This window comes from Numida meleagris, chromosome 3 (assembly GCF_002078875.1).
Source record: "Numida meleagris isolate 19003 breed g44 Domestic line chromosome 3, NumMel1.0, whole genome shotgun sequence".
NCBI classification, from domain to species: Eukaryota; Metazoa; Chordata; class Aves; order Galliformes; family Numididae; genus Numida; species Numida meleagris.
Genome location: NC_034411.1, coordinates 31351880 through 31372602, shown reverse-complemented (window position 1 = coordinate 31372602; position 20723 = coordinate 31351880). Strand labels below are relative to the sequence as shown.

At 41.3% G+C, this 20723-nt stretch overlaps 1 long non-coding RNA gene across 1 annotated transcript in view; it reads left to right on the top strand.

Annotated features, from left to right (window-relative positions):
• The window catches only part of LOC110396656, a 44666-nt gene extending 29474 nt beyond the window's left edge, over window positions 1-15192 (top strand). The window contains exons 3-4 of the long non-coding RNA XR_002437135.1: window positions 3788-3914; window positions 10998-15192. This is a non-coding gene — a long non-coding RNA (uncharacterized LOC110396656). The remainder of the gene's footprint in view (window positions 1-3787; window positions 3915-10997) is intronic.

The window sequence follows — 20723 nt, the reverse complement described above, 5'->3', positions numbered from 1 at the left end:
CAACATCTGGCTCAGGAAATCCCTAAACTGCTGATTGTCGGAAGCAGGGAGGATATTTGGGGGTGGGGACATCATTCTAACACGCACACCTTGTTCTTATATTCTCTTCCTAAGCGCCTGCCCTTGTCTGCTCTCAAAGGCAGGATACTGAACTAGATGGATCTTCGGTCTGACTTAGGGTAGCAGTTCTTGTGCAGGGGGGGACAGCGTGGCGGTGGCTGTGAACTTCCATCTCTCAGGGTCTGAGGATCCCAAATGTGACTGCCCACCTGCTAAAGCCTTATGGCTGTAGTGCTTCATCTGTCGTCCATACTCCCAGATCCTGCTCGCAGCAGTAGTGCGGCAGTGGCGGAGGTGGGAGAGCTGGGAGCTGGTCCCCTTCTTAAGGACTCTGTATTTTTATGTGTTTATTAGTTTATTTTGGCCTGGATGGAAGTTCTTTTTTTTCTTTTTCCCCTGAATAGGGAGTTTAGAAAAGTGACATCATTTTTAATCCTTGACATTTATGGACTTTGAAAGAGATTCTGGATAACACTGAGCAATTAAGATGCCATTTTAATAGTTCTTTCAAGTGAAATCAAGTGAGTAATTAAATAAAATTGAATGAGGACCATGTCAGGCCACCCACAAGCTTTCATATCTGCTACAGAGAGATGAATAAGTCAGGGTGGGGGGCAAATGTTATGTGGCTAAGTGGTCCTATTTATGCATTACTCAGTGACTCTAGGAATGAGGCTTTCAGCTGAAAGATTTTATTTCTTTGTACAATGTTCCCAAGCAAGAATATGCTAGATTAGCTACTGCTATTCAAGTAACAGTAACTTTCCCATCTTTAAATTCTAGATAGTGGTGTTAATGGCATTATTTTATACACACAGCTTACAGTAATAGCCACAGAGCATAAACAAGATTTTTAACACGAAATGCCAGATTTTAATTTCTGCTGCCTTGTTATTTATATGATTATAAATAGATGCTTGTTGAAAGCTGCTTTAGAGCACAGGCATGGGGTTTGGTATTACACATACTTCGCATTCGTGTTACAGAGAGAAAACAGGAAAGTTCAGGCAAAGGAAAACAAGTGTTTTTGAGATTTCCAGTACTGTGGCAACTAAGCAGGTAATGATGAAAAGCAATATCTGTTATATATCAGTTCATTTGCTTAGGAAAGACTGAATCTTTTTTCTTTGAGCTTTTCCGCTCTTTCACGTTAAATTTTGTGCCAGGATTTCTCATTGTATGTAGAAGTATTAGCTGGAAACTGTCTTTCTGAAGTGTATTCCTTTAACTGGAGCTGGGATGCCCAACCTTGTCTTAGATATATAAGAAATGCTGACAACAGAAAAATGCTCCATTTTGAAGTTAAAACCAAGCTATTAATATGAAGACAACTAAGAACAGTTTTGCAAACCTGACTCATACCTATAGCATTACTTTTCCTGAAATGAACAGAGGGCAAGGCACTGGTTCAATACAACAGGTGAAATAATCTCATCGTATCTTGTATTCAGAGTCACAGAAGAAAAAGTGTGTTATTCCTTAAGAATTTCCTCTGTAGGATACCTTTTGGGCACAGCAGCTACAGAGCGGGTACCTGGCAGCACTCCTTGCTCACCCCACAGCTGCTTGTTTTCTTTTTACCTTGTCCATCTCATTGCCGTGTTGCAACCAGCTGACCATGATTCAGTGCCTGTAGGTGCTATTCTCATCATAAATACATGCTTGCCTTTTAATTCCTCTCCTAAAAGACGGTTCCCTGTTTTTTACTGAGAATCTGGGACAATGCAGGCCCCCTCTGGTGGTCAAAACAACATAAGTACATTTCTACAGGCTTTCACTCCAAGTCTGTCCTGCTGAGGGGCCAAAATGTGTGCTTTACATTTTGAAGTCATATGACCATGGTTAGATCATTTTTCTAAGAAAACCACTGGGATGAGCCAAAATTGGAGAAATGCGCATAGAAGAGGTGTTCCAGCATGTGTCAGGTCCCAGGAATGTGGTCAATGGCACTGTCAGGTCCACACAGCACAGACGCAAAGTTCCTAGCACTGATTCTCACTGCCCAGCTATCCTGAGAGTGTAGGGACAGCACTTGGGGTGCCAGGACCAGGCCTACTGTTGGAGGCAGGGCAGAGCATTAGGAAGAAATATTGACAGCCCAGAAAAAATATCTGCCTAATGCCCCAGGCTGCTCTTTCTCTTGTCACTGGAAACTACAGGGATACTAGGTATGGCATATCAAGGTATAGAAAGCAAGTAGAGGTTGATTTACTGTTTTCTGTGGCTCCCTTTTAATTTGGTATAGTTGTTCAAAATCATTTCGACCCTCACACAGAGAGTTATGATATACACTCTAAGACTCTCCTGAATGTTCTTCCTTTTCCTCTGTGTGTGAAAGGTGGCATTTCCCTTTGCTGTTGTGAGGATGTTTGGTGTTGTCTTCTCTGGCAAGTTATTGCCTCTGACATCCTGGAGGTCGAGAGGGCTTCTGAAACAGCCAAGAAATCCAAACAATGCCTAGAAAACATTATGGCGCTTTCATAAGCAACTATCAGTGATGTCAGCTGGAAAATAATTCAGATAGCTATCCAAAATTTGTCTTGCAATCACTAGCTAGGGCTTCTCCTTCCCTTTTGAATCTGGTTGATTCTCACACATCGCGCAAGCTGCACTGGAATTTCTTAGGCTGTTCCCTAAGACCCGAACTTGTCTTTTTGTCTGCTGTCTCCGAGCAGCAACACATACCATCCATCACTCAAAGGATGAAAGAGTCCTGTCACCACAACTGCTGACCAAGAAAAACAGTAATTCACCACTGTGTTTATGTGCTGAGGAGTACTTGATCAATTCTATCAATGGCGACACAGGATTTAATAGTAACATACAATAATCCTGTTGTTATTATAAAACCTCACTAGCCACATTAGTGGCTGCTGAAGCTCTCCTCATTGTCATGTGATTCCCATTACTCTGAAGGAAGCTGAGAGAGGGATTGTGATGTTTCATTAAAATACATTTAACTTTATTTAAAATTTTGTAATTGTGTCGGTTTTCCAGAAATCCTTACTTATCTTCATCTCCTTGCAGCTATTCTGCATACCTATGGACTGCAAAAAAAAGGCTCTGTGCCATAACACACGTCGAAGTTTCAAAACTCTGCTAGCAGGGGTCATCCTGGCCAAAGGCTTCTGGATGTTTTTTGTGTTGGTTTTTTTTCCTGCAGTAAATCAGAAGGCCCTGCACAATTTTTTTGTTAGTGTACCCCATTCACAGCTCCGTACGACCATCAGAAAAGAGGCTGCCAAAGTAGCTGGACTGCTAAGAATTTAGAGTGTATTTTTGTTTTAAGTTTATAAATTCCTGCATCGCAAACATTTTCAAAATAGGAACTTAAAAACAGGTGCACACATTTTTACTTGTTCTTTTCAGTAAAGCAAAACAAAGAATAATTTGGATGAGATTTCTTAGCTACTCACCTTCAGTTATTCGCAGTTGTTGCAAAAGAAAACAGGCTTGAGAGGGAAGAATAAGAGTTTATAGCTGCCTTAGGAGCTTTCTTTTCCAAAGTGCCAAAGATTTGATTACTTTCACAAAGGTTGCTGACTCTAAGAGATGAGGATATTCTTAATAAGCCATCTTCAGCATCCTGTTCCTTTGCTGAGTAGAAGTTACTAAAGTTTTGTTACGCATTTATCAGTCTCTGAACATGTCAATCCTTAACCTTGATTTTCATGAACTAAGAAGTTTGAATTTATGTTGTTTCTCATTTGGAACATTTATTTCCCAGGTGGCTAAGCAGCAGTGTTAGAACAACATGAGCTGCAAGCAGTTAAGGGGCAATCCCATGCCAAAACCATGATGTATGGACTGCACTGGCCCAGCAAGCTGATGGGTTATCGTAGTTACAGAAGAAGGTGAGTCACCAGCCCATTTCCTGTCACAGCCTTGCCTCATCCCACATGCAGTATGCAGCAGGTCTTCTGGGGAACCAATGTCCTCTTCTAATGATCATTCTGTATGTTCCCCTTTCCTGGCTTTTGGTCAAATAAAGATTCTGGTACAGGGCTTTCAGGACAAGGAAGATTGCTCATCTCCCGTGTTAATCGTTGTGGCATTCCTTTGAACTTTCTTTAATTTATCAGCATCCCTTTTGAACTGCAGGCACTAAGCCTGAACAGTATTCTAGTGGTAATTGCTCAGGATTCATGCAGACATACGATAGCCATCCTACCTGATAATACCCTTGAGAATATGCTCACTGTGTCGAAGAGCAGCATTGTCTCTTTTAACAGTGTCACACTGAGAGCTCCTGTTCTGCTGACAAATTGGTATGACTCAAATACATTTCCAGGGACCTAAAGCTTATGAAAGAGATGTCTGTTTTTTCCTAACCGCAGTTAATCATGAAGAGAAAAGGAATTACACTGAGATCTCTCTTTACTGTTCTTATTCCTGGGGACCAGCTTCATTCCTGTGCCCCAGAAACAAAGACTTTACGTATGAATTGTTGAAAGACTGAAAAGACCCATTCTGTTTCTTTGTTTAGGCTATAATCAAGAGATGCCAGCAAAGGTATTGAAAGAATTTTGGTATGGGTATGCATTCCTCTGACTGGGTCCTTGCATGGAAAAATAATTATATGATTGTAATACTAGGAGCTGATATTTGAATCTGACCCTTCGTGCAAACTATCAGTTAAAGCTGAGTGACACTATCCTTCCTATTCATCCTGCTGCTGATGAGCATGATAAGATAAAAGCAGCTTCAAAATGCTGTTCTAAAGATAAGGAAAAGAATGGTTAGAAAAATACGGTATGCAAGCAAGTTATGGGCAGGTATGAGGGTCATATATATCCAAACTGCTATGAGAGCCCTGAATTATTCTAAGACAATATTTTCCTGTGACAAAAATTGGCTAAAATTCTCTATCCTTCTTCCTTACTAACACTGCTGGCACCTCTCCGGGCTCTTGCCAGGTCAGTCCAGCCCCGAGCTGCAGTGTTGTACACCCCAACAGCCCAAACATGGGAGGCTGATAAAGATGTCAGGTCATGAAGAAGGGACAGAAACAACTAAGTGAGGAATTTCACAGACACACAAGAGTGTTGCTGGGAAAGAGGAGACAGAGATGAACTGAATTTTCAGTAGGAAGAGCCCAGTTTGTCTGCAAGACCAGCTGAGGACAGAAGAGGAAAATGAGTTGGTAGATCTAAATGGAACAAACCAGAGCTGGGGCCACAACATAAGGACACTCCTCCATAGCAGCAAGAAAATGGAGGCAAAGAAGCATGCACAGGCTTCATTGCTTCATTACAAACTCCCCCGTAATGCTCAGTGCTTGGCAGGCTCTGTACTTGACTCACCCAGTGTGCTGGAGGATTTTCCTGACCAAAGCAGGCTGTTGGCAGGTGCTTCTTCAGCTCAGACCTAGAGATAGCTTCTCCTGAGCAGCTTGCGTGGCTAAGCTGAGGCTCACTGTATTTACAGTATCCTGAAAAATAAAGATAGGGATGGTTATAGGAAACATTTTGAACATTGCCATGCTTGCAAATAACAGAATGCTTTAATGTATGAGATTACTCGGTCAGATTTTCCTGTAGACTGAGCTTGAAAGAACAAATTCACTTTAAACCATTGATCTGTGGTGAGAAGACAGGAAAACAAAACACGCTCTTAAAACCATGTTTGGTGAGTGTCTTCTCCATGGTCTCCATGGGCTCACGAGGCTGCAGGCTCGTGCGTTCTGCCCACCTCAGCCTCAGGGTGCACTGTCTGGCACTTAGAGTCATCCTGTTATACACAGCTTTTGGGTGCGGGCAGAGCCATTGCCTCAGTACGGACAGCTTTTTGCAGCCATGATGGCAGGACTGCTGTCTTCCAGTCTATCTGTCCTGTTTCTCATGGCACTGGATTCTAACACAGTGCTAAGGGTATTGTGTCATGTCTTTCCCCTTCCTCCTGCCTTCCTTCCCACCCCTAAGGTCACTTGGTTAATATTTCTATTGTACACTTTAATTAGCACATTCCTGGCTGCAGGCTACCTTCTCCTCTTCCTGGCCTCTTTAAAACATAGCAGTTTATATAATACATATTATTTTTCAAATGTTAATTGTGCAAAGACCTTTTAGGATTTGTAATGTTTAGCTTGCTGTGACCTTTGCACAGGATCTACACATGACATATGCACAGCAAACACTGGCTTATAGCGGCAGCCTGCCAAAGCTCCCCGGCCTCTTATCACCTCTTCCCCCACTTACAATTTGTTAGATTTCTGGGGAACCCTGCCACACACGTAATATAAATATAAACAAATGTGGTGAAACCCTATCTGTATCTGTTCCTTCACACCCATCCCATGGTGTGTCAAACTGAGGACTAAAAGGTTGCCTTTGATTGGCATCTAAGGAAGTCTGTATTTAGGGTGCAGCAGAGTTTGAGAATAAGGGCTAGCTCAGTGAGCTGAAGCAGAGGCTTCCATTTTTCAGAAGGGCTGATCAGGGGGGGCTTGCCAGCCCTCAAGGCAAAGGGTGCCTCTGCTGATTTTTTGCTGCTATAAACTTTGGTTTCCTACAGCAGCCTTAGCCACCGTGGTGGGTGCCAGCTTCAGCAAACCCTCTGACCAAGCTCACTCTGCTCCATTTAGCACCCATGGAGAATTAAGGCCAATGACTTACCCCTAGTTGAAGTAAGAGAGATAAAAATCAAGATCTTTAAGGTGAGTACCTCTTGAGAGGTATTAATGATAAAGCAATTGTAGCAACTACATAATTTCACAATGTCAACCTACATATGCAGTGACAGAGGCAGATCTCAGAGGAGGGTGACATCTGGCAGGTGAAGAAAGAAAAAGCGACTGGGAGCAGCTGGGGGGTGCCCAGGAGCTTCAGACTCTGACCCAGTTCAGCTGCAGATACAGCAACACCCAGGCAAAGCTTTGTTAACAGCTTTATAAATTTCTGCAATATTTGGGTGTTGTCTAAAGGTTTCCCTTGAGCACACCCACGTAATCTGAGTCTCATTCAGTACAGCTATAGAACATACCGGAAAAGCTAACAATGCTTCTTTTTAAGAAGCAGATATCAGCATCTGAAATAAGTCACTGTTCTTGACTTAGCCAAACCAAATTCCTGATGTCTAGAGTTTTGTCTATCTAACGATAGTAGGATTAGACACAGTATGCATGAATATACTGCATGGCTGTGCAAAACCAAGTAGTGCCACAAAGATAATTGTGGTTTAATTAATACAGTCTGCTGCTCTATCCTCTACCAAGTTTTTGATTATTTATCCATCTTTAAATTTTCAACAAAGCATTCCTGCACAGTCGGATGCCTTCACCAAAAAGAAAAAGAAAAAAAAAATAAAAGGAACAAAAAATGCATCATGCTTTCCATTTTGGAAGTTTGGCTTGTTTTCAAGCCATTTTATTCAATAAAATATATAGATATGGTTTATTAATAACACATTTGTCATCTCCATTTTTTGAACCGTTTTGAGATTCTAAATTTCTGTGAATTTCGTAAGTGGACATGAAATATTTTTACATATGGCATAAAAAAACTAAAGCAATTTAGAAAATGTATTTTAGTTAAATAGGCACATTTCCGAAATATTCGGTTTATTTGTTAATTTTGTTCGGTGATTTTACTTTCATGTCTCAAACTCCAGCATTTAAAAACGTGTCTCAAAACTAAAAGGTGGCACTTTTTGCCCATTCACAGCAGTTTACTCTGAACTTTTTTTTCTTGGTGATTTGGTCTAAAAGGCTGAAAATAAAAACATATTGTTCTGAGCATTGTGGACAACTTTTCCAGACAGGGAAAGCAGAGATTTTTATGACTTAAGAAAGCAGAGTTCCCAGAGGGCTGGTTTGCTTTTCTTCCACTCTTCCCTTTAGGATTTTCTGAAAACATTTCACTTACTTTTGACTCTGGAGTGCATTTATAGGCTCTTATTTTCAGGAGTTCATGTGTACCTCCTGTGTGCGTGCTCCAGCCCTGCCTTCTGCCTGCTTTCCCATGCTGACAGAGATATCACAGCACTCTTATTTATGTACGTTCGCTCAGATGTGACTGAAGATTCAAAGAGATGGGGGTGCCTGTATTTTTTTTCTTGTTTCCCCTTCCTAGCTGCTAGGCAGGAATTTGTTCTCTGCCTACAGAGGCTAAGACTGAATTTTCAGTCTCCAGTAGAAGTTCTGGTGAGGAGAGGAGCCCTCAGAGGGGCCTGCTTCTGCCAGGGGCACCCCCTCATGCAGCAGGCAGGTGGGCAGTGAAGCCAGGCTGTGACCCACAGCTTCCTCACCACACCCCACGTTCCTGTCCTGGCTGGGGTCCATGTGGAGAAGAGGTCAGAAGCTTTGAGGAAACGGAAGTCTCTCTGTCCATCAGCTCTCAGGAGTATCGCCCGGCCTGTGCCCTTCTGTCACTTCACAAAGCAGAAGCAGTACAGCAAGGTCCAAGAGGGCAGAACATGCCTTTGTCCGCTCCCTTATTATCCTGAACAGCTGAGTTGGAGCCACACACACCCTGTGGCCACAAACAGCGATATTAATTTTAAAAAGAAAATCCTGCTTTTGATTGGCTGTGCCAACTGCTTGCCAGCACAGCTTTCCAGCAACTCAGAATTTCTTGGTAAATAGGGCATCGTAACAAAATAGGGAACGAGAACATTACTTGAAGAGTGAGATTTAAACTTGGAAGGCCAAATTTACCTTCTTAGTTGCACCTAAATTAATAATCTAATTTTGTAAAGAAATCAGAACCTAGGCAGCTGCTGGTGGATTTCTTGTAACTGTTTTAGAGAGTCAGATTATGTTTTTCAGAGGATTTGGATGCATATACTATGTAAGAATGAGAGGGTATTCTTAGGGTATACTTTTGTTCATTGTTGATTTTTTGGCCTAGCAATCTAACTAGTAAATATACAAATGCTTTAAAACTTAAACCACATAAAAACTATATAAGATAAGATTAGTTGTCAAGTAACTATTTACTTCCCAATATTCCATATTTTAAGCTGATCAATTTCCCTGTCAAACTAACTTCTTGCTTATTTAGTGTATTCTAAGAAGTGAAGTGTAATTTCTCTAAACTAATAGGTTATTTAAGCCTTAATTCCACGTTATATAAATGTTTTGTTAAGGCTAAAGCTTAGTTATTTAACTGATAAATCTGTTAGTCTGCTTAAAAAAACTCTTAAACATTAAAGCTGATTGTAATGTTAATTATAACCAGTGGTTTAAGGCAAGAACTTTGTCTACACCTCTGTAAAGGAAACTAATAACATTTTTAGTTAGAGTTGCAAGCTGTAGAAAGTGTGGCACATGTATAGTCTTTCTTTTACATCCAGAACTGGGTTTTTCAAATAACAGAATATTGTATCAATGTAGCAGTTACTATTAATCCAAGGGTGATATGCAAATTTAGTGTCAGAGCACTGAAATTCAGTGGTGGCCTTACAAGGAAGCAATAGGGCCAAAATGCTCCATTCTGTGAAGGTTGATCCGTGTATGATGATAATGAGATGATGGGGGGTTGCTTGTAACAACAAACTGTTGACCCATCTAGCCCTGGGATCTTGCCTTATGGTCTTTGTTCTCATGCAGTGGTAGAAGCTCAGCCTCCTCTTCTATTAAGCTTTCACCTACTTGGGCATAATAATCAGGAGAACCAACCTATAACTGACTGTTTCCAGCGCAGGGCAGGAATGCAGACAGATGTCAGTGTTGAAAATCTTTAGGACTGCATAATTCAGGCACACAATTCAGGCACTCAAAATAGGGAATTCCAGGAGTAAATCTGGCTGCACACCTTTAATTGACATTTTGCCTGGTGCAGGTGCACACTGCACCTCATTTGTATTCCAGCTCCCCTGATGCAAATGACATTTTTTGCTGGATCGAAACTTGAGTATACGGGGGAGGAGAGTGTCCCCATTCTCTTTTTTCCCTGAATGCATTCCTGCTCACCATCCTGCAAATTTCAGCACTGCGTACCCTGTTCCTTACATTGCCTCCCTCTCTGCCTGCCCCTGGACCGCTCACACCAACTTTCCTAAGGCTGCACGTCTCCTTCCTTTTTATTTCTCTTTATCTTTGTGACTTGCTGCCAACCTGTGGAGGGTGCAGCAATGTGCTGGGGCTGAGCAGAGCCATGGTGGGAGGGTGCAGCCTGGCACCTGCTGAGCCCTAGCACCCGAAGCACAAGGCTGCACCTGCGGGATGTGTGGGAACCCTGCAGCTCTCTAAGTGCCTGCACACTTGAAGTCTGCTGTGGCTAATTAAACCCTTTTCCAGCACACCAGAGGAAAAAAACAAGTAATATCCGTCAGCCTCTTGCCACCCAAACTGCAGCATGCGTTAGAAAGTCCAGTGTTGGCTTCTCTTTCCTTGACTTTTCCCCTGTGTGAAACGGGGGTCCAGCTGCATCAGTCTGTTGTAGTCTATAAAGGAAAAGTGTTGCATAGGTGTGAGTATTATTAGCTGCTTAATAGAACTAGACAGCATTAAAAATGAACCTGGGGCAGAGAGGGTGCCATAGCAGTGTCAGTTTAAACCCAGTTAGCTGTAGAGTTATTGCTGAGAACTGCTAAAGTGCGGGGAACAAGTAATTGCCGTAGCATTCCTGTAACTGTCAGTAGTTTCTCTCTAGCAGAGTCACATACAGCGGAGACCACAGAGTTTCTCTACAGCTACAAAGATTGATTTTTGGCTCACATTTTTCACATCTTTTGGACAAAAAAATAAATAAATAAAAATTGAACAGCTGAGCTGCCTTCTCCTCTTATAGCCTAACAGAGAAATTTTCCTGACAGGCTGCTATGTTCTCTTATACTACTGGGAACTCTGTGGTCAGTGCAATTTTTCTACACAGGTAGTTTTCCTGATTCTAGATGAGAAGGTCAGTTCTGGTCACCAGGAAAGCCAAGAGATGACTTCCTATCAAGATACAAGCTTAGTATAAATACATCACCAAAACCTTTCTGCTTTATTTCAGCTCATGGAAGAGTAGCTGTATGCAGACATGGCTGGTTTGTGATCCCTCCAGTGATGTGAAAGGTTGAGAGGTGTTGTGAAGATCTGCAAGACCAAGCTGGAAAAACCTTTGAGGTTTTTGAGAAAACTTCTGCGGGCTGAGGAAGCAGCAGGATGTGCAGTTACACAGCCATCCATGTTGCAGCTGCATCCAGTGCAGGGATCTATCTTTTAACAGGCTGTTTCCCCCCCACTTTCCACTGTTACCTTTCAGTACAGTACCAAAACCCGCTTTCCTCTGTGTAACATCTCATAAAACAAGGTGCTTGGTCAACTTCGTAGTTCATAACAATGAAACTGGCATATGTAACTTGGAGATTTTTTCTAGAAAGAAAGTTTTAGCTTTACACCTGCAAGTTCTGCATCCATAGGCTACCACTGCATTCCCACTGAATTTCAGAGTTTTGATCCTAAGTACCACTGGGCAGGTTGTGCCTAAGCTTTAATTTGAAGGCTTTTTTAAAATTATTTTTAAAGTGTTGTAGGTAATGTTTGTATTCAGAAATAATACACTGAATACTTTCCTATTTTACCTAGAGAGGTAATATTGTACCAAAAAAATCTGTACTGATTTTTTCCTAAAGGAACTTGGAAACAAAACAGTGTGGCCATTGTATTTCAAACATTAGAGCAATTGTTTAGTACATGTGGTGCAACCCTAAATTTCCATGTCAGAACATGGTGCCAACTCCGAGTCTCTGTAAATTATGATACTGTAGGCATGCACATGTTTAAACAAGTGCTTTCCTATCTTGGGGTTATATAATCGTATTTATGTATACTGTTTGGAAAAGCCAGACAACACTCTAAAGTGATAAAAAGGAACTGAAAACATATGCTTATTTTCCACACCATTGTACTTTTGAAACAAAGCAAAACCTGTTATGGTGCTTGGCTCTTTTTCTAAGTATATTGGCATTTGTTATATATAAATACTAATGATGCTTATTCATGTATATCATAAAAAGCTGTAGGTAGGAAAAAAGAGGCCTACTAAAACAAATACAGATAAACAAAGAATAATTCATTGCTTGCAGTTGAAAGTATATTGCACTATAGCTTGCATTACAACAGTACGCTCATGAACCTGTTACTCTAAACATCTTTCAATTACAGATTTAGGCAGCCAAAATATTAGTGTAACTGCATTTCAATTCAACAGGCTACCTAGTGGCCTAACCTACTACTGAAGGTCAGGAGAATATAACTCATCCTCCCCAGTGCCTAGACATCACCAGCTACATTTCTGGAGATATCCTGGAAAATGAAACTGTGAAAACATTCCAAGAGCTTCAGCAGGATTATTGTCTATGATGAGATCCTCTTCGACAATACCCAGGCCTTGCTGCACATAATACCTGATAAAAATCAAACCTCCCCCTTGGGACCACTCTGCTCGCTGTGCACAGTATTTCAAATGGATTTATAATATGTGGAATCAGCACCATCAGCGACGAAAACTAGCTCACAGCTTCTCACCCACATTCTCAGTTTAAGTATTCATTGTACTTTCAAACGTCTTGCTTTCTTACTTTTCAAAGAAGGCTTCTCATGTGCCGTAATAGCTAGCCCTGGAAGATGCTGTTCATTTTACTCTATTTCCCTTTATGGACAAAACAGATTACCCTCTGAGATACTATTTCTGATTTTTTTAAGTTATAAAAATAAAAGTGTGTTTTCCTATAATATTTATTATTCTTCTTGGAATTACCATATGGAAACAATGGCTGTATAGAATAGTTAAGACACTGTACAAGATTAATTGATTGTAGGATCAGCAGCGTGTTCAAAGAGCATTAGCTTTTCCCAAGATAAGAATATTATTACAAATTAGAAGAGGACTGTAACAGGCAGTGCTGGCCCTTGAAACCAAGCTCCACATACACCCCCGCACCACTGCTGATTTCAGTCTAAGCCTTATGCACTAGAGTGCTGTGGAGGATGATCACGTGACCAATGTAATTCCCTAATGCATGTGTGATCAGATAGCGTAAGAAAAGAAGAGCATCTCCCTAACTGGAAAACATTTGGAAGACTGGTAGCTGCTGTAGAACTAATCTAAATGAGAAACTTAAAAGGTAAGCACGTTGTTTTGATTAGAGAGCCAGACCTAGGAAAACAGCAAGAGGAAAGCTAAGCTTTATGAGAAAGTGAAGAAAGAAACTGCAGAAGGAAAGGATGCAGAAAGTTTGGTTTGTAACTGAAGAGGGCTTTTGTTCTTGTTAGTATTAGAAATCAGTATTCTTTTCAGCTATAAAATACAATTAGGGTTATGTTGATCTTACTTTGCTGAGACAAGGAGCTGGACAGATTCTGGACAAGTGTGTGACTCATGGAAAGAGTAACTAGTAGAGAACTTGCTTGACTTGAACTCTTGCTTATAGACATTTTATTTACCCCAGGGGAAGGGTGAAAGTTTCCAGTTTGGCATAGAGCTAAACTACTTTACCAGTGAGAGAGAACTCAAAGCCTCCTTTGCTGAGAAGATAAGCTTTCATGTTACAGGATAAAGGCTGACATGTAATGAAGAATATTACATAGCAAGAGAAGAAAAAGATGCCTTAAATCATCTTTCTTTTAACTGTGAAAACTAGCTCATGGAGTGTTCGACATATATATAGTATTTAACTAGGTGGTCACATTGACTTCTTTTCAATACCTAAGACAAACCATTGCACATCAATTTACAGCAGACACTTTTACCAAACAATAAAAAAAAATGCTCCCTGCTTTGAGGAATGGAGAATCTGTAATAGCTCTTTCGGCAGTATTCTTTTCCATTAAAAACTCAGAGAATTCAGACAAAATGCTTTTTTGAGTTTTATTCCTAATGTGAATAATAAGCCACCTGTCTGGTAGCAACACTTAAGGGCACTTCAAAATTTTTACTGTAGAATCATTTGGGAGGAGCTAAATTCCAGAAAATTACCTGCTATAGAGGTGTAGTTTATATGCAAATTCAGCCTCAGCTAATCCGTACAAACATGTTTTAACAGAAAGGAAAAAAACAAACTTACCAAAGGTGCTGATCAGAGCTCTTTAAAGCAATCTAAAATATGCATAAATTAAGCAGAACTCCCCAGTTTCTCCTGAACAGAGCAGAAGGTAATCCTCATGTGCTGCTTGCCTTAGGGGTCACAGAGAGAGAGAGATGACATGAGATTTGGATGCAGAATCCAAACAAACTCTTCTAATAAATGAGTTATGAATATGGAGCTTCATTTTTTTTGTAAACCCTACCTCAAAATATGAGGAAAAACTTAAACTACTGTTGTGAATCTTTTGTTCAGAGTAACTAAATATTTGTGTAGCTTTATAAAAAGACTTTGTTCAATCTACTTGTCTTGTCAAATCATCTAGATCCCCTCTGCACTAAAAACAATACTTGAATTCTTTCAGAAACAAAAAAACTCCATCAACATTCAATTTGAAAATAAGAAAACAACAGGTAACAGAAATTCAATGTGTCAGTCCTATCTTTGAGCAGAACTAAGTTATTTAGTAGAAATCTATTCTAGACTTTGAAAGATGTGTGATAACAAAGATGATGAGCTGACTGAAGAACAACTATACAGTTATGGCTTGGAAAAGCTGCTTTAAATAGTGAGACAAAATAGCAGTATTTGATGTACTGTACTGTATAGAATCACAAAAGATTCTTATGGATTCTGAGAATGTTACATAGTATAGCTTAAGCAAAACTGGCAAACGCCCAGAAAAACCAACCCACCGGTGTTTTTGCCAATCAGTGCTAAGGACTTATGTATGGTCTTTGTTCAGGTTCTCTCTATTGGAGGGGGTTTCTCTCTATTTCAGTAGTTGGCAGTCATAATTTCTGATTTTCGTAATTACAGTTGCTGTTAAATGAACTCTGCTTGAAAAACTCTTGCAGGTTACCTCACTGGGAATCATCAAACTTGCCCTTCTGGAGAAGAATACTGATCCTTGTCAGCCATAGGTACAGCCTCCCAGAAAATGAGAGACACCTCAGGTGAAATCTGCTTAGAAGGAGTATAGGAATTGCTTGATCTTAGGTCAGCAATAGCCATCGATGTGCTTTGAACAGGAATAGACAAGAGGCTTTTGTACAAAGGTTGTTCTTTTTTTCTTCAGATGACATCTTTTCAGTTCAAGATTGTACATACTCTGATAGGTAAAAACTGTGGTCCTTGAAAATTCTATGCTTGTTTTGAAAGAAAAGGATAGAAACATACTTCCCCCACCCCCCCATCCCGAAAACTGTAAGCTTTAGTACAGGCAAAGTTAAAAAATTCCTCTATGCATGGATCTTGAATATAGAGGGTTTTCACTGTATGCTGCTGACTAAAACTCAACACAACTACAATGAGAAAAAAAGGGCTACATGACCCAAGAGCATTTGCTACGAATGTCTACTTTCCTGGATGACTGTAATCTGTAGCGAGAGTGACTTTTCTCTTTGCAGTCGGCTACATGTGATTCAAGCAAGAATCTAAGTCTCAGACCTTTTACCACTAAGGCAATCATCAAGTTATTTCCAGATTGGAATGCAGATGTGTGTAGCTGAGACTCTGTGCATGCTGTTCCTACTGCTGCATGTGATGTTTCACTGCCCTGTGAATCTGTGTTTTCTAGTGAATCAGCCCGCAGACGTGTCACAGGAGTGTCTGCTTTTGCGTGCAAAGGGCTTCTGAAAAGATCTTCAGCACGCCTCCGCGGAGACACCGCCTGTGCTGGGGTGAGGAGATCCCCTGGGAGAAGTGAGTGAGTGCATGAAACAGGGAAGGAGTGAAAGACTGCCCGTCAGGTGGGCTCCCTTTGCTGGCAATGAGGAGCTGTGGTTGCGTGACTCACCGGCTGGCCGTCACGAGAATGTCTGAGTGCAGGACGATGTGGGCACGCTGCGGACAGACCACAAGCCAAGCAGTGTTTAGATTCATCTGCTACTGCTTTAGGGAATCACAGCGAAATACAATGGCAAGCTTAAAGCAACCTGGAAATTATAAAACTTTATTTTAAACACAGCTGTTAAGGGAGAATACAAATCTTATCATTTTCATATCCATCCTTTGTTTAGGCTCTGTGCCCTGAGCCCAACAAAAAGCTGCAAAACTGCCTCTTACCAACAGGAATGGAAAAAGGATCTCATGACACACAGACTGAAGCAGGTTAAAGCCATCACATGAAGTACTCTGCATTCTACAGTCTTCATCTACACTCTTCAATCCAAAGACGAGCAAAACCAGTAGGAAGTCTTTCCATCAATTGCAGCTCATTGAGATTGAAGCCTTTGGATCACTTTTTTATGCTGCTGTTCCACCTGTTTGTGGGGATGCGTGTACAGTTTAGGAACACACTCTTTTTCCCTGAGAACTGCTAGGCAGGTCCTTCTCTCATTGTACCCATGTCACAGGAAGACCACTTTGGCCCAGGACTTCTTGCTGCTGCCCCCTTGCACACAGAATGCAGCAGCATCTGAACTACTGCTGAGTATGCTTAGCTTGCCTCAAAAAGAAAAGCCTTTCATTAGGAATCTGTCATGAGGTTAGTATGATAAGGACAACTCAAGTCACTGGCTTCCTCTGACCTCCCCATGCCTCTGTTTAGCTCAGAATCTTGCAGGCTGTTTGGGACAGCTACAGCTCAGCAGCTCTGGAGGAGCTCAAAGTAGTCATTCACTTTGACTTGATTTGTCTTGTTGCAAACTGAGTTTAATTGTCTGGGTTTTTAAGCCGCTACCAGAACCTTCTTGGCTAAGCCCCTTAGTTACCAGGTCACATTCAATCTTCTCTGATATAGCCAAAGCTTTGTCTGGTTGAGCTTGCCTCTCTATGGTACGCCTAAGTTAGAACCAGCCTTGTGGCAAGATCAGTTCATACTGTGCTCGGCACTGCATTTAAGCCCAGGTGTTTAACTTTTCTCTGGGATCTGCTTCATCCTTTCTGGAATAACCTGGCTCTTCTGGTCTCCTCTAGTCCACAAGCTCCATCCCTGCTGCAGCCTGCAGCAGGAGGCCTTGCATACCATTACCCTGCAGGCCTACTTTCCTGAAACAGGTTTCTATCCCACTCAAAATGGGCACAAGCTTAGTATGTTTCCGCCTGAGGTTGTTAGGCACAGTGCCACACCTTGGCATATACTCAGAGGGTAACTGAGAGTCCTCAGAGGTCCTCTGGTTAACTCCTCCTCAGAGCAGGGTCAGTGCTCAAGCATCCTGATGCAAACCTCAGACAGACACACTACAGACTGACATTAAACACCTCTACAGACACCTTTTGCTATTGGAGAAAAAGTGGTGGAAATGAAAGACCAGCATTTTTCTCCCTACCTACTTTTTTTTTTTTGAAAAAAAAAGCTTGTAATTTTCATTTCACCACCTTCTACCACAAACCTTGAAAAAGGAGCAGACAGAGGAACCTATACACCTTCTCCCAACCTCTGACACTGGTATGGCTGGAAGCTGCTCCAAGTGCATCATTAAAAGTAGTATTCTGCCCTTTTCTTAATGTAAAGAGCCAGAATCTGCTGCTGTGTGTGCCCAGCTGGTCTTTGAACAATTGTTTACTCTGATCGTTGAGCTCAGATTCTACTTTTTAGCACAGCAGTCTGAGCAACGCTTGTTTTCTCTCTGTGTGACCAAGAGAACGGGGCCCCAAGCTGCCCACCTAGGATCATCCCAAGCTGTTGGGGCCTGCTGGAAGCTAAGCACAGACGAGGGAGTGAAAATGTTACCGTTCATGTCATTAAGTGGCTGCTGCAGTCATGAGTGCTGTTCCCATGAACCGTGGCTCCTCTTTCCTTTGTCTCAGACTGCTTCCATGTACTTCTCATCCCTTCCACTTAGCTGATGGGCTTGTCTGCCTGGATTATGCATAATTATGAAATCTTTAAAACATTTTCAAAGCTAATTAAAGTCAGGAGGAGCTCTGTTTTGCCAATATGAAGCTTTTTCCTTCAGCTTTCATACATCTGAACAGCATATAGTGCAACAGTGAAAAACCAGGATCCACTGCTGAAGTTTATTTTTGTAGAGGTTAGTGTTCTTGGCATATGACATAGCCATGCTGCGAGAGTTTTCAAATATTAGTTGTAATATTTACTTTGCTTTTGTGAAGAATGTGTTAGTTTAAACACGTCTTCTCCTGAGGTAAAGTGAAATAGTTAAATGTATTTTTTCTGTTTATGCTCCTTTCCACCTAATTTCCTCTGTAGTTTATTGCATTGCACAAAGAAACAAGCAATTTTTTTATGCTTTTTATTTTTTAATGTTTGTGAAACATTAATGATGAGGAGTAGTACATTTTAAAAGTTCAATGGATATTTTAATTGTTTTGTAGACAAGACATTTATTTCCTTGAGGGGGAGAATAATTGTAACAGCATAGTATGGAGATTTTCATATCTTGAAAAAAATCTTGTATTTCTGAGTCAGTTATTTGATGTATGTGAGGGTAACTGTGAAACTGCCAAATATCCCAGTAGAAATTTCTGCTAGTTCAGGAAAATGGAATTCAAGACTATGCAAATCTGTGCAGCTAATTTTAGTATGACAGTTATGTCAGCAACTTGAAAATGAGCCAAATCCGACTTGCCTTCAGCATTTTGTTGTATATGGCAGTGGCCAATAGTGACAGACTGGCATTAGATTTTTGCCAAAATGAATCCAAATTTCATTGTGACTTAATGCCAAAAAAAAAAAAAAAAAAAAAAAGTCCTTATGCCAATCTCTTTTGGAAGTAGTCCAAGAGGAAAGATGCTCAGTACCTTCACTATCGTTAGTCTGTCTCCTTTTCCCATCCAGACTGGACTATCTGTGTGTTAATCTGACCACTTCAGACACTGAATGCCACACAGAACCCATGTTGTTCCAAGATGTGGATTAATATACAGAGCATGCTGTAAGTCTCATCATAAAAGCTCGTTCATCTCTGAAAAGCTGGTCTGCTTCAGGCGCTTGTGATTCCCAGTTGGGAAAGCTGGTATCATTCATCTGTTGGCATGTTTGTACAGTGTCTAATGCAACAGAACCATGATCGCAGTGGGGAGAGGAAGACTTCTTTCTGAGGAGGAGATGGGGAAGGCACTACAAAGATGCACATTGATGAAGGGGGAAGCATAAGAGTGTTTACTCAAGGTCATGTAATGTGAGTTGCCCTGAGACGCACAAGGGTTTATCAATACAGAATCACAAGTCACAGAGGAGGGCCACCAGCAGTGAATGGCTTCGGCGAAGCCAAGCCACTTCTTTCCGAGGCCTCGCACATTAGTCCACACCGAGTCTGACCATCTGAGTTGCTTGGAAGTGAATCTAAGCACCTACATGAATAGAGCAAGATGGACTTGTCTTTTTGTGAAACATTAATGATGATAATTATAAGGTGGTAGCACTCAAGAACTGCTGACCATGGAGTAATTACAGTCTCTGACTGAAGGCTGAAAAGTACAGTTCTGTACAGAAAATACTTCATAGAAGTTATATTACCATCAGCATGGTCTTTCTCTGCAAATCTACTTAATCTATGTATTTAGAGTCATGTGTGCTTTAGTGATATAATAAAATAATAAAAATATAATATATATATAAGATATAATAAAATAATAATATAATAAAATAATTCTTTTCCCTACTCTGATGACAGTGAGGTTAAGCTGTTCTCTTTCATTCAAAAGAAATACCTTCTTGATTAGAGTAACGTATACATTTAGGAAGCTGTGGCTAAAGGTACAATTTAACCTACAAAACACAGGGGCTTTTTTGCAGATACTTGAACATGCCAGAAACCGGTTGCCAGCTGATTTTTGGTTTACAAGAAATTGTAGAGTCTGCTTTTTTCCCAGAAGTTTAGGGTAATATTGAAGCTCGTGGAGCTTTACTACTGTAAAAATGCTCTTCTGTAGCCATAACTAGGGCTGGACAGAGCATTCAAGTCAAACTCTCACATGTATCTTGAGCTCCCAACTCTGCTTTCCTTGCAGGCCTCCTGCCCAGTGGGTGTAGACAAGGACCAGGACCTCTTGCTGGCCTTGGAGTGCAACACACTGGGGACTGCTGATCATTCAGCTTGCTGCCTGGCTAACCTGGACAGCAGGTCGCAGGAAGACACTGTGGCACTGCTGCATATGTAAGTTGGTGATCAGCCGTGCTCAGGTCACTTCACCCTCAACATAGTATGCTTATACCCTGCAACCTCCTGCTAAGGGCCTGAGAAACCAGGGTCCTGGGCCTATACTCTGTGAGATACCAGGCCACAGTCCCGTCCTCTTCATTTGCTGAGAAGGAATTGTGGAGGCCTGAGTGCTGCCAGCTTTGTTCAGAAACAACTGTCCTTCTGCACTCACCTCATGAGGCAGGCCCCAAAGTCATGAGAATCAAACAGAAATGTATACGGAGGCCTAGCTCTCTCATTTTGGTTTGAGTAGTGTTAGTTTGGTTCTTATTGCAGATACTGTCATCCTCAAACTTGTTCATTAAGTCTCTCCCTTGTTCTTTAAGTCTTTAACCCTTGAAACAATACTGCCATCTTGTCAGGCAGCACGTCTCCTGCTCATGGTGTTCTGCCTGGCTTGGCCCACCTCAGCCAGACGCTCACCACAGAGCACGCAGAGCACAGCCTCTCTGGTGCGAGCTGTACAGACTGAGGACCCTTCTCTACATTGTGTTCACCCTTCAGTCACAATCTGAAGGGGAAAGGAACAGAAGTGGTGTAACT